Here is a 23,196-nt window from a genome sequence, read left to right on the forward strand (position 1 = left end):
AGGACATTGGTTTAAAGAGTATATTGAGTAGAACGTCATTAGATATAATCTCAAATATTTTGTTTTCTTTTTAAGAGCAACGGGGCTGGCAGGTAGGATTTAGTTTCTCCCTGTTTCTGGCCCACACTCCAGTACAGTAGGTGGCGATAATGCGCCATAACGTTGGATGCCAACCACCGATAAACCCTACCGAAGAAGAAGAAGAAGAAGAAGAAGAAGAGCGTTTTTGTGGCTCGTCCTGTGTAAACTTGTTAATTTTCTCCTTTCAAGATGCCGACGTCTCGGGAGAGAATGTGCCGCTCGGGTAAGCTGCTGACATGGTACAATGACTCACTCTGCGGCAATAAAATGATGCAAGCGAACGTTAGTTTAATAACTGGCTAGCTTGGTGTTTGTCGTTAGCGACTAGCTAACCACGTGTCATGTTGGTGTTAGCTAGTAGGCTAGCTTGCCAGTTAGTAGAAGTAAGTACACCATTATTCATAGTAAACCCAACGTTAGAGGTCTGTGCTACGGTGATGATAAAATGAACTCTCTCTTACCGAATCAGCCTTTGAAGAAGACACTTCTTTACCAGATTCTGAGTAGCATTTGGCCCCTGTTTCTACTCGTTGATTCCCATACTGGTACGCTATTCTCAATAGTGCAGTACTTATTAACATGGCTCTGGTCCAAAGTAGTACACTGTATTGGAAAAAAGGTGCCATTTGCGACGCTACCAATATCGTGTTCTATATGCCTGCATGTTGCCTATTTAAAAATGGAACTCCCTAACTTTTCCCCCTGATCAACAGAAATGCAGGACAGATGCCAGGGAAGTCCAGAACACATTGACATGTGAGTGCATTGACTTACCAGCGGGAACATTGGCTGTGCACTGCTACTCAGCCCTTCACCTTAAAGAGAGACTTTGGTATCTAAATGATGATCCTCAAAGACAAGCATATGTCTGATTTTTGGTGATGCTAACTTTGATCTGATGGCCTCCTTGCTATGTGTTCCAAAGCCTCTTGTAATATACAGGCTTGTAAGTCACTAATGTAGATGTGTCCTTTGCTTAGGTCTGCGTTGTTTGCAACATGACTTTGTGACTTCAAGGCATCTGAACAGAATCTCCACTTCGAGTTCCATTCCGGAATAGGAATGCGTGTGCTGGTGAGTTCCATTTGAGTTTGTTCACTGGTGTTCATGGCAGTTCCAATGGCACCAAATCTGCTATATGGTGCACTGCTTTTGACCATAACCCGGGGTAGTAGTGCACTATATATGACTCTCACTGGCCTTTAAATGATGATCCATTGACAAGCATATGTCTGATTGTTTTGTGAAGCTACTCTTTGTTCTGATCGGCTCGATTTAGGAACATTCTATCCTCAAAGAAGCCAAACTATAACTAACATTATTTTGTGATTCCTTCTGTAGGATACCTGATTCCAGACCATGACACTGATGTGCTTTCTGAAAATTCAGGTTTGTGAAATGTTAAGTCACTGGCTACATTTGAAATGTTACCCCATCTCCCTTAATGCACCTTGAAGGGTATTAGGTGGGACTTTGGATGCAGACTCTTTCACTAGCCCCTTTTGGTTAGCCGACTATTCAAGATGGCCTCTTGGAATTACTGTTTAGTTGCCATGGCTACCGGTACATGCTACAGTCCCAATGATGACAAACTTAGCTCACTTTGAACCGATGTGAAACGACATGAACTACTGAGTGGCTGTAGCTAATGCAGCAGTAATGTTTGATTTCTTAAGCATCGTACTAATAAAATCTATGCCTTTCATTCTACAGGGTTTGCGCTCTGTGGTCAGTGGAATTGCAACATGGACTCAAACACACTGGTAAGTTGCGGTTCTAAAACGGTCTCAAATGGCTCCCTCTATAGTACACTACTTTTGATAGAGCTTTAAGGGCCCTGGTCAAAAGTATTGCACTAAAGGGAAGTCTTTCCCAGAATAACAATCGTTCTCTGCGACCACATGATGATAAACTTTCTTGGAATCTCGTTCGTCTGAATTCCTGTTGACGTTAAATGACCTGACACCCTGCAGCGTAGTAAAGAACGCTCGCTTGACTGTTGTTGCAGTCTAGTTACACGTCCTCCATTTTTGTTTTACAGTTGACTGTCCTGAAACAAGATGGCTGGTGTTCTGGGCTGCTCTAAGCTATGCATGTAAGGAGCCATCCAGTCTAAATGGATATTTTAATACCAGTGTCTTAACTTGTCCTAAAAGTGGTAGTTCCAATTATCAATGTGTAGTTTGATGTCCTTTTTTAAATATAGTATTGGTATGTACACAACTTAACTTAGCTGAACGCAACACCTTTGTAGTTTGAGCTATCTTGTCCCTCTGCTGAACATGATGAATATTCTCTTTGGAATCTCGTTCGTCTGAACTCCTGTTGAGAAAAGGAATAGCTGACTTCAGCAGAGGACTACGTAACCCTGTCATAAGGGCTACATATGTTGCGGCCAGTGGCGGCTCCTGAAAAAATTCTCAGGGGGGGGCAATTTTTCTGATGATTTAGGTGACCTACACACATTTTCAAAAAGATATGTCCAGCAACAACATGAAGACAGGGGCAGCATATAAGTCAATGCCAGAAGCATTTATTGACTGATCTCAAAAGTGTTGGCTTACAAAAGCAAAATAAGTTATCACAGTAAAAATAATCAAGGGTGTTCTTTCACATTCCTCAACACTGCATAAACAATATGCATTTCCATAAACAAATGAAATATCAGCTGAAAATACAGCAGCTTGGTATTTGTTCAGATTGCAGGATCAACAAGAGCTTTTACCACATTTTTTGCCTCATGGTTGAATTGGAAATATGTGCACCTGAGCATAATTCACAACAAGCAAGCAGGAGCTTTTGATAGAGGCTACTGAAAACATTGATGCAAGTTATTGGTAATAAGAAATTTTTATAGACTTCCATATTCTGCCCTCTTGTATATATTTGTGAAAATGAACAGTGATAGACATTTTGCCTGAAAACAGAATTTGAAAATAATTTCTAGAAAAGGTAAACACAGCTATCTGTATGGCTTTGTAAAAATGAACAACCATATTCTGGCCAATTGTATAGATTTGTAAAAATGAACATGAACAGATTATTATTTATTTTTTTACTTTTTTTTTATGAAAAATAACTATTTTAAACAACATCAACTGTGAACTGATTTGGGCGTGTGTGTGTTAAAGAGACAGACAGGGAGGGACAAAGAGAGAGAGAGGCTACATTACTTGTACTGAAACTGTTCTCTTCTCTCTTTCAATGCAGCAAAGCGGTCAATGACTTTCTCATTGAAATCAGGCATGCTGAGGACTAGTTCCCTCTCCATGGAAAGCATGGCCAGTGCATTCAGACGTTCCTGGCCCATTGAATTTCGCAGGAATGTCTTAACTCGTGTCAAAGTTGAGAAACATCTCTCAGCTTCAGCTGTTGTCATGGGAGTAGTTATGAGGATGTTCAACAGAGTCACAGTCAGAGAACGTCTCCTGGAGGTTGTAGCTCATGAGAACCTGGTACAGTGCCAGTGCACCACAGTTTGACTTTCTCGTCGTCGGCAAAAATACCGTTCAGTCTCTCCAAAAGCACACTGGCGATTGAGACTGAGGTTGATTCCGAGATGGGAAGGAACTCAAAAAAGCGCTCCTGCACTTTGTGGTTGCTATCTATGTACCTCAGCACAAGCACCAGCTGTGTCTGTGTAGAAACGTCCGTGGTCTCGTCAGCTTGGATAGCTACGAAGTTCGCCGACTTCACCTCCTCCACAATATGTTCCCTCATGACCGCTAGCATACACTCCAGTAGCTCGTTTTGAATGGTCTTTGATGTGAACTTCTTTCAAAGAGACAATCGAGTTGCACTGAACGTTAGCCATCTTGATAGTAGTACGTGAATTGATTGACGCTGCTACCCGCTCTTTTCTTAGTTACGTTCATGGTTATGTTACGTATGACGAAAGCGCGTAAGTGCAAGCCCTCAGAAACCCATAGAGATTGTATTGAAAGCTCTGATATTTGAAAAAAAATTTTTTACATGAGAGTCTATGAGAGACTTCTGGGGCGATTTTCAACCTGACTGAAATCGCCCCAAAAGGTGGGGGGGGGCATTTGAAGCACGACTTTAGCCTGATTGGACATTTAGTGGCAGATCAGACGTCTAGATTAGAACACTGATAACTACTGTTGCCGTGATATAATTGATTAGAAAAAAATCCCTTCCTTTTCCCGTTTGGCAGTGCGTCGCCCTAATGAACACACCGCCCCTGGTTGCGGCTAACACCTTCCTTGTACCGATCTGGTCCTCAAAGACATTAACCTGACGCGTTTTGTCTTGGTAGGTTTCCTCTGTATGTGGCTGGGCAGGGAGCCGTGATGGCAACTAGACAGGTGAGTTTTGGTTAATATGAGGACGTTCAGTGACTGACTAGAGATGCGATGTCATGGGAAATGAATCTTAACCAGAGCCTTAGCCACGAGCTATTACCACCAGCCTAGTGTTAAAACTCACTGCAAACAAGTGTTGACGTTTGGTAGTCATGGTGACTCTGGCTCCTGGTGATGACACCCGCACGCGTCTTACGCCCTGCGTCAACGACAGAACCTGCAAAGGTGGACCCACTGGCGTTGCCAGGGCAACAAGGGGACGGCTCGTTGGGGTTACCAACTGTCTGATGGGACCAGAGACAAAACACATAAATGGCTGTTAGCTCTGCATTGTTTATCTAAAATGGCCGCCATTTTGGTTTCAGTAGATGCAGAGTAATTCACGAAACGCTAGTAGCAGCACAAATCACTGGGGTGGATGGGCTACTCGGACGTAGTCGGTTTATTTCTCCCTAACCTGTTTCTGTTATTTTACAGTACCATCAATGCAGTTGAAGCAGGATGGAGTCTGAAGGTTAGTATTCTAACGTCCAAGTAACTCCATTCTTGACCTGATGTAGTACAGGGTCTTGGTCAGCACTTTCCCATATTTAGTCTCTCAGGGTGATAGTGCTGCTCTGGGATCAGTTCCCTTTTTATTTTAGATTATATTACCTCCCTGGTCTGATGTAACAATCAGTTTCCCCCCCTCTGATCTATCAGTCAATAAAGCAGTCTTTAATGTACTGCTGGTCATGTTTATTCCTTCTCCCCTTCAGGACCTGACGGTGGTACCAGACTGGTCACTAGTAGACACTTGTTACTGCACTACCTCAAGGTGTGTATGATTTGACCTAACTTCTGTCCTTTTTTTATAATGTAGAAGTGATGATTTCCTATTACCGCCCCAGTCTGATGTTAAGCTGACTGATTGGTTATCGAACTGATCTATAGAGATGGGGGGCAACTTTGATGTACTGCTGTTTTTAGCACATTAATTTAGATTTAAAATCTCCTCTTCCAGGTCCTAACTGTTGTACTAGACTGGCCACTAGAAGGAAACTCTTTGCTGTGAAATGAAGTCAAAGGTGTGTAATTTAAGTTATTACGTGTGGAAGTGTAGCACAACCAGCTGGCAGATGGTGCCGTTTCATTTGTCATCTGCGTCCAACTGCAATCAATGCTACTTCCTGATGTTCAGCCAATAAGGTTGCAGCAGTCTCTGGCTGAAGGCAAGGCGCAACATGAGTAGTTAGCATTAGCCAGTCTAGCGTGGTGGAAAAATGTATTAAGACTAAGCATGTTTGGATGCCAGGGGACAAACTGAATAATAGATGTGAATGGAATAATGGTGCTGTCTGCCTGCTGGTTTGGGCTAGTAGAAGTGATGATTTCCTATTACCGCCCCAGTCTGATGTAAAACTGACTGATTGGTTACGAACTGATCTACACTACAGCAGTGTTTCCTGGTCCTGGGGACCCCGAGGAGTGCACATGGCTCTTGTCCTAGTTCTACACACCTGACTCAAATAACCACAGGTTTGAGTTGGATCAGGTGTGTAGTTCTAGGGCAGAAACAAATGTTCACCGCTTTGGGTCCCCAGGGTTAGAATTCCACTGCTGTAGACTGATCCCGTGTCTGACCACTAGTTCGTTAAATGTCACTTCATGCTCTCCTACTTTGTCCCTCTAGTGTTCTGCCCCCCCCCACCTGGTTGAGGTCCTAGTGTCTGCAGTCTATGGAAAGGTGGGTGACTTGTTTTGACCGTATCTTAAACCACCTTCCACATGAGGCATTCTGGAATGTTGTATATGATGAATTCGAATTTCTAACCTCCAGTCAGGTGACAGTCCTGTCCAGTGCTCTTGGGCTGGATAAGGTCTCGTCTCCCATCGGCCCTCCTGTGGGTTGGGCAGGCACTGACAAGCCTGTTTACTGGTTCAGGGGTAAGGTGGGCTGCCTGCCTGGAGGGAGGGTGTCTGGGTGGGGGGCTTGACCCCGGACCCTGGACCACTGGCTGGATGCTGCAATGACTTAACAAAATAAAGCTGATCTCGTTTCAGAATGCTCTGCATGTAGTCTAGTTATCTAAGATTGGGATTATTTGGTTTTCAAACTTGTTTTTTTTTTCTAGCTCGTTGGCTGTTGAAGTGTTGCTGTCCTGGTGGAGTGGGAAGGTGTGTACTGGTTCCAGTTTTATAATGCACTCAGTATAGAGAACACATTCCTAATATTGAGTTTGCCCTCAACAGCCTCAATTTGTCAGGGCATGGACTCTACAAGGTGTCGAAAGCGTTCCCACAGGGATGCTGGCCCATGACACAACTGTGGGTCGGCGTTGGCTGGCTGTCCTTTGGGTGGTGGACCATTCTTGATACATGCTAGAAACTGTTGCGCTTGACAAACCTAAAAGTGTTGCAGTTGACACAAACCGGTGTGCCTGGCACCTACCGTACCCCGTTCAAATGCTCTTTTGTCTTCTCCATTCACCCTCTGAATGGCGCAAATAAACAATCCATGTCTCTTCATCTCTAATTGATGTTTAACAAGAGACATCAATGGGGAAGCTTTCGCCTGGTCAGTCTGTCATGGCAAGAGCAGGTGTTTGCTGTTTTGTACACTGTCTATGTATTATAATGGAAAGGGGCCCAACTTAATATTAGGAAGAAGTTCTTAATGTACGCTACTGTTGCATGGTCCTCTTGGACGTCCCACTGAACCATGCAATGTGTTCCACACCACATACTCTGACGTGATGAGTTCTCATTACCGCCCCAGTCTGATGTAAAGCTGACTGATTGGTTACCCCCTCTGATCAAGGCATCTCATAGCTTGTCTACTTGTCCCTACAGTGTCACCAGGATTTAATTCTCACCCTATTTTCCCCTCTAGTGCTCGTGTGGAACACCGGCTCGCACTCCTGTTTGGGCAGCAAGGAAGTGGGACAGTCTCGTTGGAACTGGGAAAACCAGGCCAAGTCAATTCAACCCCTGACTATGTGTTTTGCTGAATAAATAAATCTACAAATGTGATGCTTTTTTGTTTCTTTCTTGGCAGTAGGAAATCAGACTTGGTAAATATGGCCATTTTGAATGAGCCATTTGGTGTGCTGAATTCAATACTGAACAATGACATTTCCTGTCATCTCAAATCTTTACACATTTATTCTAAGTGGTTCTAAAGCAGATGTGACCGTTTTCACTGGCTATAGAAAGCAGACTTATTTTCCTTATTTTAAGCCATTGATTTGTTTTTGAAAGGGTGTTATTGTAGGCAGCATGTTCAGGCTCCAACGCCAGGCTGGGTCAGTGTATAGATAATATATGGCATAACGGTTAATTTATGCTGCAATCCATACTGCCAATAATGGTGGATGAGGTGTTCGCTCAGGCGCTTTTCCATGTTGGGGGAAAAAGGTAAGTTTCGGTATATTTAACTGGGTGTATCACATTGACATCAATGCTATAGTTTGCCAGCTTGTACAAGCTCTGAGTTCAGTTTCAAAGGCGCTGCATTTACGGTGATATGGCCTCTGCCGAAGTCAGGGCATTCATACTACAATCGCGGAGCCATGCAGAGTTGTCGTCAAGGAAGTGAGTTTGGGTTTATATAGAATCATATCAATGCGGCTCTGTATGAGCCCTCGGGAATTGTTACACAATTTGAGACGCGCAGTGATGCGGTGGGGAGCTCAATTTGGGCTCTGACCACTACACGTTAATTTAGCGTTTGTTCTGACTGCACTACTTCCAAGGTATACAATTTTGGTTACAGAGATGAAATGATTTGTTTTTGGGGCCTGTTTCCTGGACACAGATTGAGCCTAATCCTGGACTGCATTACATTAGAATTAACATACTGTACAGTTAATATTGTTTAGTGCTGGGTTTGGTCTGCGTTCTTACGGCACCGATAACATTTTCGGATCAAGAATAAATTGCCTTTTAGATTACACATTTTCTGAAATGGTAAACCTGACCATTATAGCATGTGCTTTTATTACAAATACTTAAATTAAATGGTGTACGCTGATTTTAGAAGGGGGAAAAAAGTTAAGCCTGCGTTTACCACAGACCTTGTTCAGTGTTGATCCGAACACTCAATTTTCCCATAGGATTTGTCCATCGAACCATGGCGGAGTTTGTGCCTACAAAAAGATACCATTACTACTGCTCTCTATAGCAGCTGGGTCTAGTCCAGGGTTCTTCAATTCCGGTCCTGGAGGGCCGAAACACTTGTTCTTTATTTCTACCTGGTAGTTAATTGCACTCACCTGGTGTCCCAGGTCTGAATTAGCCCCTGATTAGAAGGAGAGGATGAAAAACAGAGGTGTCTCGGCCCTCCAGGACCGGAATTGAAGAACCCTGGTCTAGTCTACCGAGTTAATGGAATACAAAAAAAAAAACCCGGCGAGTGGTTTTCCTCTTTAAGGAATACCTGGAATAGTAAAAAAGTAATCCTTTTACCCCCCCATTAAAACATTAAAATGGGGTGGTTGTCCCACTGGCTATCATAAATTGAATGCACTAATTTGTAAATCGCTCTGGATAAGAGCGTCTATTAAATGACGTAAACGTAGTCTCGCTTCCTCTTCCGTCTCAAACCTCATCAGCGCACACTTTCTACATCTATCCTCTTCTAATTGCACTTCAGTTCTGTATGCAATAGTAGGATAGAATACCTGTATGTCTCTTGTGGTGAATTGGGCTAGTGCAGCAAAACACCACAATCCTATAATCTGTGCCATAGTGGTTCGGCGAAGCTTGATCAAGAATTAAGATTATTAGTGTATGGGACAATATATATAAAAAAGTATGATTGGTATAAAATGCCTTTCATCACTCCGATGGATGGGATTTTCTGTGGCATTAAAAAGGTCTCAGTCTGACTTTGGACATGACAAATAACCTTTCACCTGACTGCTGCTGCATGATTTCCTTAAAGGAAAGTGCCACCTAAAACCTATATTTTGGTATTGGCAAAATGCATCATATGGGGGTGATTTCTGTATTTTGAAAGTGACATGTCTTGAGAACTTGATTGCTTACAAGGTTCATGCGAGTGACTGACTGCACAAAGGAGTAAACCCCATACCCTCATAAGCAATGTGGCAGCACACCCAGAACATTGCTCTGGGAACTAGGAGTGATACAATAGCTCCGTTTCAAGGTAGGAAGCCTTGTGTGGTATAAATCAGTCATATACAGGAACCAACCATGCTTATAACTTGTTTGCGTAGCAGTATAGAAGGACTGAAAGGGAACCTCTTTAGAGTTTGTATTGAGTTTGTGAACCACTCCACGCATTAAAGATTACTTCATTTACTTTGAGTTTGAGTCCTTAGTGGTGAATTTACACGACAATTCCAACATTGGACTAATTAAGCAAATACCAAAATAGTTGTTGGATGGAGTTTCTTTAACTGGTTTCTAGAACTCCCTGGAAAACTGTATTTTATGGTACTATTCTGCAGTGATGAAATTAAAACCTTTTCAAGACATGAAGTCAAACAGTTACACACTAACCATGGTGGGGTGTGAATTTAATAAATAGTTACACACCAACACTAACCATGGTGGGGTGAGTGAATTGAATAACAGATACATTGAAGTGAGGCAGACAACCAACCAACCACTGTAAACAGTTCTAACTCAGTATGATGGTACTGTCTAGTAGCATCCTAACAGATCTGAGAGGTGTACTACAAAGCAGGATCAATGAGTTAGTTAGCTAATTTTGATAAACAACCCAAAATAACATGATTTGAGTTGATTCAAAACGCTGAGTTTAGATGTGCGTTTTGGTTGAGTCAATTAGACCACGCCCATTTCAAGCTTACCGGTATCTTTCTAAAAATGTTCTCCTGCTTTGTAGTATCCCTCTGTTTGTGATGTCATCCCTCTGTTTGTGATGTCATCCCTCTGTTTGTGATGTCATCCCTCTGTTTGTGATGTCATCCCTCTGTTTGTTGTTTGGCATGACAAGCAGTGCAGTGGCATGATGGCACAAACTGGTACCCAGACTGGCCTACTAGTGTTTCTCAACCTTTTTCTAATTAGGGACAGGAAAGCTATGTTTTGTGCGATTGTTATTATTGTTTGAGGTGACTACCAGAACATGTGAAGCTTGGATATGTGAGGTATGCAGTGAGAGCATTTGTGTCCAAACCATTACAGTGTGGAGATTGTAAAGGATATGGTCATGTGTCAAATGTTTGCAGACGAGAGAAGTATGATAATGTAGAATCTGCGAATGGAAAATGTTGCAACTGTGGTGGGGATCATACTCTGCACTTCCTTGAGTGCCCTGTTAGGGTGGAGGAGGTCGAGGTGTCAAGGGTCAGGGCTGCGCAGCGGATCTCCTATGTGGAGGCGGTGAAGAGAGTCGAAGGGGAAAGAGGCAACAGTGTTGAAGATATGGCGGTGAATGCATTGAAACCAGTTGCTAGTGTTTTAAGTCAATCGGGTGATCTGGATACACTCATTGTGAAGAAGGTGGATTTTGTGGCATTTCTAGCCACAGTGATTAATTGTACAGCACAAGTGTCCAAGAAATAGTCCGGGTAGCCGTTTGATTAGCTGTTCGGGAGTCTTATGGCTTGGGGGTAGAAGCTGTTAAGAAGCCTTTTGGACCTAGACTTGGCGCTCCGGTACCGCTAGCCGTGCGGTAGCAGAGCGAACAGTCTATGACTAGGGTGGCTGGAGTCTTTGAAACATTTTAGGGCCTTCCTCTGACACCGCCTGGTATAGAGGTCCTGGATGGCAGGAAGCTTGGCCCCAGTGATGTACTGGGCCGTACGCACTACCCTCTGTAGTGCCTTGCGGTCAGAGGCTGAGCAGTTGCCATACCAGGCGGTGATGCAACCAGTCAGGATGCTCTCAATGGTGCAGCTGTATAACTTTTTGAGCATCTGAGGACCCATGCCAAATCTTTTCATTCTCCCGATGGGCAATAGGCTTTGTCGTGCCCTCTTCACGACTTTCTAGGTGTGTTTGGACCATGATAGTTTGTTGGTGATGTGGACACCAAGGAACTTGAAGCTCTCAACCTGTTCCACTACAGCCCCGTCGATGAGAATGCAAACAAGACAGAGTAGTTATTTGCTCTGATTCATGTGCAGTGTTAATGAGTCTCCAGTCCTTTAGCTCACGTAGCAGACAATACCTGCTTTATGAGGTGCTACAAACCCATGGCAGTATTAAACAGATGGGTATACAGATAAGATTTAGTTGGGTCCCAGCCCATGTGGGGGTGGAGGGGAACGAGGCAGTAGATGAACAGGCTAAACAAGCACTTAGTAGTGGGGATGTTGATGTTGAAGTTTCAATGAGCAAGGCAGAGGCAAAAAGACATGCAGAGATGGCAGGAGCAGTGGAATAGAGATAAGAAGGGAAAGCATTTATTTCAAGTACAGAGGAAAGTCGGGGAGGGGAGGATGGCAGGAAGGGACAGAAGAGAGGAGGATATTTTTTACAAGATTGAGGGTGGGAGACAGCCAGTTGAATAAGACATAAAATGTGATAGGAAAGCATCCAACAGGAAAGTGTGATTATTGTCAGGAAACAGAGACCGTGGAGCATGTATTGCTACAGTGTGGGCAGTATCAAAGGGAAAGAGAGAGGATGAGATCTAGTATGAGGGAGAAGGGGATATAGGACATTGGTTTAAAGAGTATATTGAGTAGAACGTCATTAGATATAATCTCAAATATTTTGTTTTCTTTTTAAGAGCAACGGGGCTGGCAGGTAGGATTTAGTTTCTCCCTGTTTCTGGCCCACACTCCAGTACAGTAGGTGGCGATAATGCGCCATAACGTTGGATGCCAACCACCGATAAACCCTACCGAAGAAGAAGAAGAAGAAGAAGAAGAAGAGCGTTTTTGTGGCTCGTCCTGTGTAAACTTGTTAATTTTCTCCTTTCAAGATGCCGACGTCTCGGGAGAGAATGTGCCGCTCGGGTAAGCTGCTGACATGGTACAATGACTCACTCTGCGGCAATAAAATGATGCAAGCGAACGTTAGTTTAATAACTGGCTAGCTTGGTGTTTGTCGTTAGCGACTAGCTAACCACGTGTCATGTTGGTGTTAGCTAGTAGGCTAGCTTGCCAGTTAGTAGAAGTAAGTACACCATTATTCATAGTAAACCCAACGTTAGAGGTCTGTGCTACGGTGATGATAAAATGAACTCTCTCTTACCGAATCAGCCTTTGAAGAAGACACTTCTTTACCAGATTCTGAGTAGCATTTGGCCCCTGTTTCTACTCGTTGATTCCCATACTGGTACGCTATTCTCAATAGTGCAGTACTTATTAACATGGCTCTGGTCCAAAGTAGTACACTGTATTGGAAAAAAGGTGCCATTTGCGACGCTACCAATATCGTGTTCTATATGCCTGCATGTTGCCTATTTAAAAATGGAACTCCCTAACTTTTCCCCCTGATCAACAGAAATGCAGGACAGATGCCAGGGAAGTCCAGAACACATTGACATGTGAGTGCATTGACTTACCAGCGGGAACATTGGCTGTGCACTGCTACTCAGCCCTTCACCTTAAAGAGAGACTTTGGTATCTAAATGATGATCCTCAAAGACAAGCATATGTCTGATTTTTGGTGATGCTAACTTTGATCTGATGGCCTCCTTGCTATGTGTTCCAAAGCCTCTTGTAATATACAGGCTTGTAAGTCACTAATGTAGATGTGTCCTTTGCTTAGGTCTGCGTTGTTTGCAACATGACTTTGTGACTTCAAGGCATCTGAACAGAATCTCCACTTCGAGTTCCATTCCGGAATAGGAATGCGTGTGCTGGTGAGTTCCATTTGAGTTTGTTCACTGGTGTTCATGGCAGTTCCAATGGCACCAAATCTGCTATATGGTGCACTGCTTTTGACCATAACCCGGGGTAGTAGTGCACTATATATGACTCTCACTGGCCTTTAAATGATGATCCATTGACAAGCATATGTCTGATTGTTTTGTGAAGCTACTCTTTGTTCTGATCGGCTCGATTTAGGAACATTCTATCCTCAAAGAAGCCAAACTATAACTAACATTATTTTGTGATTCCTTCTGTAGGATACCTGATTCCAGACCATGACACTGATGTGCTTTCTGAAAATTCAGGTTTGTGAAATGTTAAGTCACTGGCTACATTTGAAATGTTACCCCATCTCCCTTAATGCACCTTGAAGGGTATTAGGTGGGACTTTGGATGCAGACTCTTTCACTAGCCCCTTTTGGTTAGCCGACTATTCAAGATGGCCTCTTGGAATTACTGTTTAGTTGCCATGGCTACCGGTACATGCTACAGTCCCAATGATGACAAACTTAGCTCACTTTGAACCGATGTGAAACGACATGAACTACTGAGTGGCTGTAGCTAATGCAGCAGTAATGTTTGATTTCTTAAGCATCGTACTAATAAAATCTATGCCTTTCATTCTACAGGGTTTGCGCTCTGTGGTCAGTGGAATTGCAACATGGACTCAAACACACTGGTAAGTTGCGGTTCTAAAACGGTCTCAAATGGCTCCCTCTATAGTACACTACTTTTGATAGAGCTTTAAGGGCCCTGGTCAAAAGTATTGCACTAAAGGGAAGTCTTTCCCAGAATAACAATCGTTCTCTGCGACCACATGATGATAAACTTTCTTGGAATCTCGTTCGTCTGAATTCCTGTTGACGTTAAATGACCTGACACCCTGCAGCGTAGTAAAGAACGCTCGCTTGACTGTTGTTGCAGTCTAGTTACACGTCCTCCATTTTTGTTTTACAGTTGACTGTCCTGAAACAAGATGGCTGGTGTTCTGGGCTGCTCTAAGCTATGCATGTAAGGAGCCATCCAGTCTAAATGGATATTTTAATACCAGTGTCTTAACTTGTCCTAAAAGTGGTAGTTCCAATTTTCAATGTGTAGTTTGTCCTTTTTAAATATAGTATTAGTATGTACACAACTTAACTTAGCTGAACGCAACACCTTTGTAGTTTGAGCTATCTTGTCCCTCTGCTGAACATGATGAATATTCTCTTTGGAATCTCGTTCGTCTGAACTCCTGTTGAGAAAAGGAATAGCTGACTTCAGCAGAGGGACTACGTAACCCTGTCATAAGGGCTACATATGTTGCGGCCAGTGGCGGCTCCTGAAAAAATTCTCAGGGGGGCAATTTTTCTGATGATTTAGGTGACCTACACACATTTTCAAAAAGATATGTCCAGCAACAACATGAAGACAGGGGCAGCATATAAGTCAATGCCAGAAGCATTTATTGACTGATCTCAAAAGTGTTGGCTTACAAAAGCAAAATAAGTTATCACAGTAAAAATAATCAAGGGTGTTCTTTCACATTCCTCAACACTGCATAAACAATATGCATTTCCATAAACAAATGAAATATCAGCTGAAAATACAGCAGCTTGGTATTTGTTCAGATTGCAGGATCAACAAGAGCTTTTACCACATTTTTTGCCTCATGGTTGAATTGGAAATATGTGCACCTGAGCATAATTCACAACAAGCAAGCAGGAGCTTTTGATAGAGGCTACTGAAAACATTGATGCAAGTTATTGGTAATAAGAAATTTTTATAGACTTCCATATTCTGCCCTCTTGTATATATTTGTGAAAATGAACAGTGATAGACATTTTGCCTGAAAACAGAATTTGAAAATAATTTCTAGAAAAGGTAAACACAGCTATCTGTATGGCTTTGTAAAAATGAACAACCATATTCTGGCCAATTGTATAGATTTGTAAAAATGAACATGAACAGATTATTATTTATTTTTTTACTTTTTTTTTATGAAAAATAACTATTTTAAACAACATCAACTGTGAACTGATTTGGGCGTGTGTGTGTTAAAGAGACAGACAGGGAGGGACAAAGAGAGAGAGAGGCTACATTACTTGTACTGAAACTGTTCTCTTCTCTCTTTCAATGCAGCAAAGCGGTCAATGACTTTCTCATTGAAATCAGGCATGCTGAGGACTAGTTCCCTCTCCATGGAAAGCATGGCCAGTGCATTCAGACGTTCCTGGCCCATTGAATTTCGCAGGAATGTCTTAACTCGTGTCAAAGTTGAGAAACATCTCTCAGCTTCAGCTGTTGTCATGGGAGTAGTTATGAGGATGTTCAACAGAGTCACAGTCAGAGAACGTCTCCTGGAGGTTGTAGCTCATGAGAACCTGGTACAGTGCCAGTGCACCACAGTTTGACTTTCTCGTCGTCGGCAAAAATACCGTTCAGTCTCTCCAAAAGCACACTGGCGATTGAGACTGAGGTTGATTCCGAGATGGGAAGGAACTCAAAAAAGCGCTCCTGCACTTTGTGGTTGCTATCTATGTACCTCAGCACAAGCACCAGCTGTGTCTGTGTAGAAACGTCCGTGGTCTCGTCAGCTTGGATAGCTACGAAGTTCGCCGACTTCACCTCCTCCACAATATGTTCCCTCATGACCGCTAGCATACACTCCAGTAGCTCGTTTTGAATGGTCTTTGATGTGAACTTCTTTCAAAGAGACAATCGAGTTGCACTGAACGTTAGCCATCTTGATAGTAGTACGTGAATTGATTGACGCTGCTACCCGCTCTTTTCTTAGTTACGTTCATGGTTATGTTACGTATGACGAAAGCGCGTAAGTGCAAGCCCTCAGAAACCCATAGAGATTGTATTGAAAGCTCTGATATTTGAAAAAAAATTTTTTACATGAGAGTCTATGAGAGACTTCTGGGGCGATTTTCAACCTGACTGAAATCGCCCCCAAAAGGTGGGGGGGCATTTGAAGCACGACTTTAGCCTGATTGGACATTTAGTGGCAGATCAGACGTCTAGATTAGAACACTGATAACTACTGTTGCCGTGATATAATTGATTAGAAAAAATCCCTTCCTTTTCCCGTTTGGCAGTGCGTCGCCCTAATGAACACACCGCCCCTGGTTGCGGCTAACACCTTCCTTGTACCGATCTGGTCCTCAAAGACATTAACCTGACGCGTTTTGTCTTGGTAGGTTTCCTCTGTATGTGGCTGGGCAGGGAGCCGTGATGGCAACTAGACAGGTGAGTTTTGGTTAATATGAGGACGTTCAGTGACTGACTAGAGATGCGATGTCATGGGAAATGAATCTTAACCAGAGCCTTAGCCACGAGCTATTACCACCAGCCTAGTGTTAAAACTCACTGCAAACAAGTGTTGACGTTTGGTAGTCATGGTGACTCTGGCTCCTGGTGATGACACCCGCACGCGTCTTACGCCCTGCGTCAACGACAGAACCTGCAAAGGTGGACCCACTGGCGTTGCCAGGGCAACAAGGGGACGGCTCGTTGGGGTTACCAACTGTCTGATGGGACCAGAGACAAAACACATAAATGGCTGTTAGCTCTGCATTGTTTATCTAAAATGGCCGCCATTTTGGTTTCAGTAGATGCAGAGTAATTCACGAACGCTAGTAGCAGCACAAATCACTGGGGTGGATGGGCTACTCGGACGTAGTCGGTTTATTTCTCCCTAACCTGTTTCTGTTATTTTACAGTACCATCAATGCAGTTGAAGCAGGATGGAGTCTGAAGGTTAGTATTCTAACGTCCAAGTAACTCCATTCTTGACCTGATGTAGTACAGGGTCTTGGTCAGCACTTTCCCATATTTAGTCTCTCAGGGTGATAGTGCTGCTCTGGGATCAGTTCCCTTTTTATTTTAGATTATATTACCTCCCTGGTCTGATGTAACAATCAGTTTCCCCCCCTCTGATCTATCAGACAATAAAGCAGTCTTTAATGTACTGCTGGTCATGTTTATTCCTTCTCCCCTTCAGGACCTGACGGTGGTACCAGACTGGTCACTAGTAGACACTTGTTACTGCACTACCTCAAGGTGTGTATGATTTGACCTCACTTCTGTCCTTTTTATAATGTAGAAGTGATGATTTCCTATTACCGCCCCAGTCTGATGTTAAGCTGACTGATTGGTTATCGAACTGATCTATAGAGATGGGGGGGCAACTTTGATGTACTGCTGTTTTTAGCACATTAATTTAGATTTAAAATCTCCTCTTCCAGGTCCTAACTGTTGTACTAGACTGGCCACTAGAAGGAAACTCTTTGCTGTGAAATGAAGTCAAAGGTGTGTAATTTAAGTTATTACGTGTGGAAGTGTAGCACAACCAGCTGGCAGATGGTGCCGTTTCATTTGTCATCTGCGTCCAACTGCAATCAATGCTACTTCCTGATGTTCAGCCAATAAGGTTGCAGCAGTCTCTGGCTGAAGGCAAGGCGCAACATGAGTAGTTAGCATTAGCCAGTCTAGCGTGGTGGAAAAATGTATTAAGACTAAGCATGTTTGGATGCCAGGGGACAAACTGAATAATAGATGTGAATGGAATAATGGTGCTGTCTGCCTGCTGGTTTGGGCTAGTAGAAGTGATGATTTCCTATTACCGCCCCAGTCTGATGTAAAACTGACTGATTGGTTACGAACTGATCTACACTACAGCAGTGTTTCCTGGTCCTGGGGACCCCGAGGAGTGCACATGGCTCTTGTCCTAGTTCTACACACCTGACTCAAATAACCACAGGTTTGAGTTGGATCAGGTGTGTAGTTCTAGGGGCAGAAACAAATGTTCACCGCTTTGGGTCCCCAGGGTTAGAATTCCACTGCTGTAGACTGATCCCGTGTCTGACCACTAGTTCGTTAAATGTCACTTCATGCTCTCCTACTTTGTCCCTCTAGTGTTCTGCCCCCCCCCACCTGGTTGAGGTCCTAGTGTCTGCAGTCTATGGAAAGGTGGGTGACTTGTTTTGACCGTATCTTAAACCACCTTCCACATGAGGCATTCTGGAATGTTGTATATGATGAATTCGAATTTCTAACCTCCAGTCAGGTGACAGTCCTGTCCAGTGCTCTTGGGCTGGATAAGGTCTCGTCTCCCATCGGCCCTCCTGTGGGTTGGGCAGGCACTGACAAGCCTGTTTACTGGTTCAGGGGTAAGGTGGGCTGCCTGCCTGGAGGGAGGGTGTCTGGGTGGGGGGGCTTGACCCCGGACCCTGGACCACTGGCTGGATGCTGCAATGACTTAACAAAATAAAGCTGATCTCGTTTCAGAATGCTCTGCATGTAGTCTAGTTATCTAAGATTGGGATTATTTGGTTTTCAAACTTGTTTTTTTTTTCTAGCTCGTTGGCTGTTGAAGTGTTGCTGTCCTGGTGGAGTGGGAAGGTGTGTACTGGTTCCAGTTTTATAATGCACTCAGTATAGAGAACACATTCCTAATATTGAGTTTGCCCTCAACAGCCTCAATTTGTCAGGGCATGGACTCTACAAGGTGTCGGCGTTCCACAGGGATGCTGGCCCATGACACAACTGTGGGTCGGCGTTGGCTGGCTGTCCTTTGGGTGGTGGACCATTCTTGATACATGCTAGAAACTGTTGCGCTTGACAAACCTAAAAGTGTTGCAGTTGACACAAACCGGTGTGCCTGGCACCTACCGTACCCCGTTCAAATGCTCTTTTGTCTTCTCCATTCACCCTCTGAATGGCGCAAATAAACAATCCATGTCTCTTCATCTCTAATTGATGTTTAACAAGAGACATCAATGGGGAAGCTTTCGCCTGGTCAGTCTGTCATGGCAAGAGCAGGTGTTTGCTGTTTTGTACACTGTCTATGTATTATAATGGAAAGGGGCCCAACTTAATATTAGGAAGAAGTTCTTAATGTACGCTACTGTTGCATGGTCCTCTTGGACGTCCCACTGAACCATGCAATGTGTTCCACACCACATACTCTGACGTGATGAGTTCTCATTACCGCCCCAGTCTGATGTAAAGCTGACTGATTGGTTACCCCTCTGATCAAGGCATCTCATAGCTTGTCTACTTGTCCCTACAGTGTCACCAGGATTTAATTCTCACCCTATTTTCCCCTCTAGTGCTCGTGTGGAACACCGGCTCGCACTCCTGTTTGGGCAGCAAGGAAGTGGGACAGTCTCGTTGGAACTGGGAAAACCAGGCCAAGTCAATTCAACCCCTGACTATGTGTTTTGCTGAATAAATAAATCTACAAATGTGATGCTTTTTTGTTTCTTTCTTGGCAGTAGGAAATCAGACTTGGTAAATATGGCCATTTTGAATGAGCCATTTGGTGTGCTGAATTCAATACTGAACAATGACATTTCCTGTCATCTCAAATCTTTACACATTTATTCTAAGTGGTTCTAAAGCAGATGTGACCGTTTTCACTGGCTATAGAAAGCAGACTTATTTTCCTTATTTTAAGCCATTGATTTGTTTTTGAAAGGGTGTTATTGTAGGCAGCATGTTCAGGCTCCAACGCCAGGCTGGGTCAGTGTATAGATAATATATGGCATAACGGTTAATTTATGCTGCAATCCATACTGCCAATAATGGTGGATGAGGTGTTCGCTCAGGCGCTTTTCCATGTTGGGGGAAAAAGGTAAGTTTCGGTATATTTAACTGGGTGTATCACATTGACATCAATGCTATAGTTTGCCAGCTTGTACAAGCTCTGAGTTCAGTTTCAAAGGCGCTGCATTTACGGTGATATGGCCTCTGCCGAAGTCAGGGCATTCATACTACAATCGCGGAGCCATGCAGAGTTGTCGTCAAGGAAGTGAGTTTGGGTTTATATAGAATCATATCAATGCGGCTCTGTATGAGCCCTCCCGAATTGTTACACAATTTGAGACGCGCAGTGATGCGGTGGGGAGCTCAATTTGGGCTCTGACCACTACACGTTAATTTAGCGTTTGTTCTGACTGCACTACTTCCAAGGTATACAATTTTGGTTACAGAGATGAAATGATTTGTTTTTGGGGCCTGTTTCCTGGACACAGATTGAGCCTAATCCTGGACTGCATTACATTAGAATTAACATACTGTACAGTTAATATTGTTTAGTGCTGGGTTTGGTCTGCGTTCTTACGGCACCGATAACATTTTCGGATCAAGAATAAATTGCCTTTTAGATTACACATTTTCTGAAATGGTAAACCTGACCATTATAGCATGTGCTTTTATTACAAATACTTAAATTAAATGGTGTACGCTGATTTTAGAAGGGGAAAAAAGTTAAGCCTGCGTTTACCACAGACCTTGTTCAGTGTTGATCCGAACACTCAATTTTCCCATAGGATTTGTCCATCGAACCATGGCGGAGTTTGTGCCTACAAAAAGATACCATTACTACTGCTCTCTATAGCAGCTGGGTCTAGTCCAGGGTTCTTCAATTCCGGTCCTGGAGGGCCGAAACACTTGTTCTTTATTTCTACCTGGTAGTTAATTGCACTCACCTGGTGTCCCAGGTCTGAATTAGCCCCTGATTAGAAGGAGAGGATGAAAAACAGAGGTGTCTCGGCCCTCCAGGACCGGAATTGAAGAACCCTGGTCTAGTCTACCGAGTTAATGGAATACAAAAAAAAAAAACCCGGCGAGTGGTTTTCCTCTTTAAGGAATACCTGGAATAGTAAAAAAGTAATCCTTTTACCCCCCCCCCATTAAAACATTAAAATGGGGTGGTTGTCCCACTGGCTATCATAAATTGAATGCACTAATTTGTAAATCGCTCTGGATAAGAGCGTCTATTAAATGACGTAAACGTAGTCTCGCTTCCTCTTCCGTCTCAAACCTCATCAGCGCACACTTTCTACATCTATCCTCTTCTAATTGCACTTCAGTTCTGTATGCAATAGTAGGATAGAATACCTGTATGTCTCTTGTGGTGAATTGGGCTAGTGCAGCAAAACACCACAATCCTATAATCTGTGCCATAGTGGTTCGGCGAAGCTTGATCAAGAATTAAGATTATTAGTGTATGGGACAATATATATAAAAAAGTATGATTGGTATAAAATGCCTTTCATCACTCCGATGGATGGGATTTTCTGTGGCATTAAAAAGGTCTCAGTCTGACTTTGGACATGACAAATAACCTTTCACCTGACTGCTGCTGCATGATTTCCTTAAAGGAAAGTGCCACCTAAAACCTATATTTTGGTATTGGCAAAATGCATCATATGGGGGTGATTTCTGTATTTTGAAAGTGACATGTCTTGAGAACTTGATTGCTTACAAGGTTCATGCGAGTGACTGACTGCACAAAGGAGTAAACCCCATACCCTCATAAGCAATGTGGCAGCACACCCAGAACATTGCTCTGGGAACTAGGAGTGATACAATAGCTCCGTTTCAAGGTAGGGAAGCCTTGTGTGGTATAAATCAGTCATATACAGGAACCAACCATGCTTATAACTTGTTTGCGTAGCAGTATAGAAGGACTGAAAGGGAACCTCTTTAGAGTTTGTATTGAGTTTGTGAACCACTCCACGCATTAAAGATTACTTCATTTACTTTGAGTTTGAGTCCTTAGTGGTGAATTTACACGACAATTCCAACATTGGACTAATTAAGCAAATACCAAAATAGTTGTTGGATGGAGTTTCTTTAACTGGTTTCTAGAACTCCCTGGAAAACTGTATTTTATGGTACTATTCTGCAGTGATGAAATTAAAACCTTTTCAAGACATGAAGTCAAACAGTTACACACTAACCATGGTGGGGTGTGAATTTAATAAATAGTTACACACCAACACTAACCATGGTGGGGTGAGTGAATTGAATAACAGATACATTGAAGTGAGGCAGACAACCAACCAACCACTGTAAACAGTTCTAACTCAGTATGATGGTACTGTCTAGTAGCATCCTAACAGATCTGAGAGGTGTACTACAAAGCAGGATCAATGAGTTAGTTAGCTAATTTTGATAAACAACCCAAAATAACATGATTTGAGTTGATTCAAAACGCTGAGTTTAGATGTGCGTTTTGGTTGAGTCAATTAGACCACGCCCATTTCAAGCTTACCGGTATCTTTCTAAAAATGTTCTCCTGCTTTGTAGTATCCCTCTGTTTGTGATGTCATCCCTCTGTTTGTGATGTCATCCCTCTGTTTGTGATGTCATCCCTCTGTTTGTGATGTCATCCCTCTGTTTGTTGTTTGGCATGACAAGCAGTGCAGTGGCATGATGGCACAAACTGGTACCCAGACTGGCCTACTAGTGTTTCTCAACCTTTTTCTAATTAGGGACAGGAAAGCTATGTTTTGTGCGATTGTTATTATTGTTTGAGGTGACTACCAGAACATGTGAAGCTTGGATATGTGAGGTATGCAGTGAGAGCATTTGTGTCCAAACCATTACAGTGTGGAGATTGTAAAGGATATGGTCATGTGTCAAATGTTTGCAGACGAGAGAAGTATGATAATGTAGAATCTGCGAATGGAAAATGTTGCAACTGTGGTGGGGATCATACTCTGCACTTCCTTGAGTGCCCTGTTAGGGTGGAGGAGGTCGAGGTGTCAAGGGTCAGGGCTGCGCAGCGGATCTCCTATGTGGAGGCGGTGAAGAGAGTCGAAGGGGAAAGAGGCAACAGTGTTGAAGATATGGCGGTGAATGCATTGAAACCAGTTGCTAGTGTTTTAAGTCAATCGGGTGATCTGGATACACTCATTGTGAAGAAGGTGGATTTTGTGGCATTTCTAGCCACAGTGATTAATTGTACAGCACAAGTGTCCAAGAAATAGTCCGGGTAGCCGTTTGATTAGCTGTTCGGGAGTCTTATGGCTTGGGGGTAGAAGCTGTTAAGAAGCCTTTTGGACCTAGACTTGGCGCTCCGGTACCGCTAGCCGTGCGGTAGCAGAGCGAACAGTCTATGACTAGGGTGGCTGGAGTCTTTGAAACATTTTAGGGCCTTCCTCTGACACCGCCTGGTATAGAGGTCCTGGATGGCAGGAAGCTTGGCCCCAGTGATG

The 23,196-nt window shown here is 43.3% G+C and overlaps 2 long non-coding RNA genes and 12 other non-coding genes across 16 annotated transcripts; all 14 read left to right on the forward strand.

Annotated features, from left to right (window-relative positions):
- The first annotated feature begins 215 nt into the window (after window positions 1-215).
- Window positions 216-7,415, forward strand: LOC123487679. Of its 2 annotated transcripts, XR_006659828.1 has the most exons (13): window positions 216-304; window positions 795-837; window positions 1,062-1,155; window positions 1,423-1,470; window positions 1,795-1,844; window positions 2,123-2,176; window positions 4,358-4,406; window positions 4,881-4,917; window positions 5,162-5,220; window positions 5,407-5,470; window positions 6,076-6,129; window positions 6,518-6,560; window positions 7,276-7,415. It is a non-coding gene; the product is annotated as an uncharacterized LOC123487679 (long non-coding RNA). The 2 variants fall into 2 exon arrangements; XR_006659829.1 differs by lacking the exon at window positions 2,123-2,176.
- LOC123487695 lies at window positions 1,658-1,721 on the forward strand. Its single transcript, XR_006659853.1, has one exon. It is a non-coding gene; the product is annotated as a small nucleolar RNA SNORD29 (small nucleolar RNA).
- Window positions 2,360-2,431, forward strand: LOC123487683. Its single transcript, XR_006659841.1, has one exon. It is a non-coding gene; the product is annotated as a small nucleolar RNA SNORD30 (small nucleolar RNA).
- LOC123487699 lies at window positions 4,570-4,696 on the forward strand. Its single transcript, XR_006659857.1, has one exon. It is a non-coding gene; the product is annotated as a small nucleolar RNA SNORD22 (small nucleolar RNA).
- On the forward strand, window positions 5,261-5,335 carry LOC123487690. The gene has a single exon (XR_006659848.1). It is a non-coding gene; the product is annotated as a small nucleolar RNA SNORD31 (small nucleolar RNA).
- LOC123487686 lies at window positions 5,760-5,833 on the forward strand. Its single transcript, XR_006659844.1, has one exon. It is a non-coding gene; the product is annotated as a small nucleolar RNA SNORD31 (small nucleolar RNA).
- On the forward strand, window positions 7,129-7,204 carry LOC123487696. The gene has a single exon (XR_006659854.1). It is a non-coding gene; the product is annotated as a small nucleolar RNA SNORD31 (small nucleolar RNA).
- Window positions 7,416-12,251: 4,836 nt separating the features above from the next.
- On the forward strand, window positions 12,252-19,439 carry LOC123487682. Of its 2 annotated transcripts, XR_006659839.1 has the most exons (13): window positions 12,252-12,340; window positions 12,831-12,873; window positions 13,098-13,191; window positions 13,459-13,506; window positions 13,831-13,880; window positions 14,159-14,212; window positions 16,387-16,435; window positions 16,909-16,945; window positions 17,190-17,248; window positions 17,434-17,497; window positions 18,104-18,157; window positions 18,547-18,589; window positions 19,300-19,439. It is a non-coding gene; the product is annotated as an uncharacterized LOC123487682 (long non-coding RNA). The 2 variants fall into 2 exon arrangements; XR_006659840.1 differs by lacking the exon at window positions 14,159-14,212.
- On the forward strand, window positions 13,694-13,757 carry LOC123487702. The gene has a single exon (XR_006659860.1). It is a non-coding gene; the product is annotated as a small nucleolar RNA SNORD29 (small nucleolar RNA).
- On the forward strand, window positions 14,392-14,463 carry LOC123487684. The gene has a single exon (XR_006659842.1). It is a non-coding gene; the product is annotated as a small nucleolar RNA SNORD30 (small nucleolar RNA).
- LOC123487700 lies at window positions 16,599-16,725 on the forward strand. Its single transcript, XR_006659858.1, has one exon. It is a non-coding gene; the product is annotated as a small nucleolar RNA SNORD22 (small nucleolar RNA).
- On the forward strand, window positions 17,287-17,361 carry LOC121554778. Its single transcript, XR_005997788.1, has one exon. It is a non-coding gene; the product is annotated as a small nucleolar RNA SNORD31 (small nucleolar RNA).
- On the forward strand, window positions 17,787-17,860 carry LOC123487687. The gene has a single exon (XR_006659845.1). It is a non-coding gene; the product is annotated as a small nucleolar RNA SNORD31 (small nucleolar RNA).
- Window positions 19,154-19,228, forward strand: LOC121554787. Its single transcript, XR_005997797.2, has one exon. It is a non-coding gene; the product is annotated as a small nucleolar RNA SNORD31 (small nucleolar RNA).
- Window positions 19,440-23,196: the final 3,757 nt, after the last annotated feature.

The sequence above is a fragment of the Coregonus clupeaformis genome, unplaced genomic scaffold, assembly GCF_020615455.1.
Source record: "Coregonus clupeaformis isolate EN_2021a unplaced genomic scaffold, ASM2061545v1 scaf1809, whole genome shotgun sequence".
Taxonomy (NCBI): domain Eukaryota; kingdom Metazoa; phylum Chordata; class Actinopteri; order Salmoniformes; family Salmonidae; genus Coregonus; species Coregonus clupeaformis.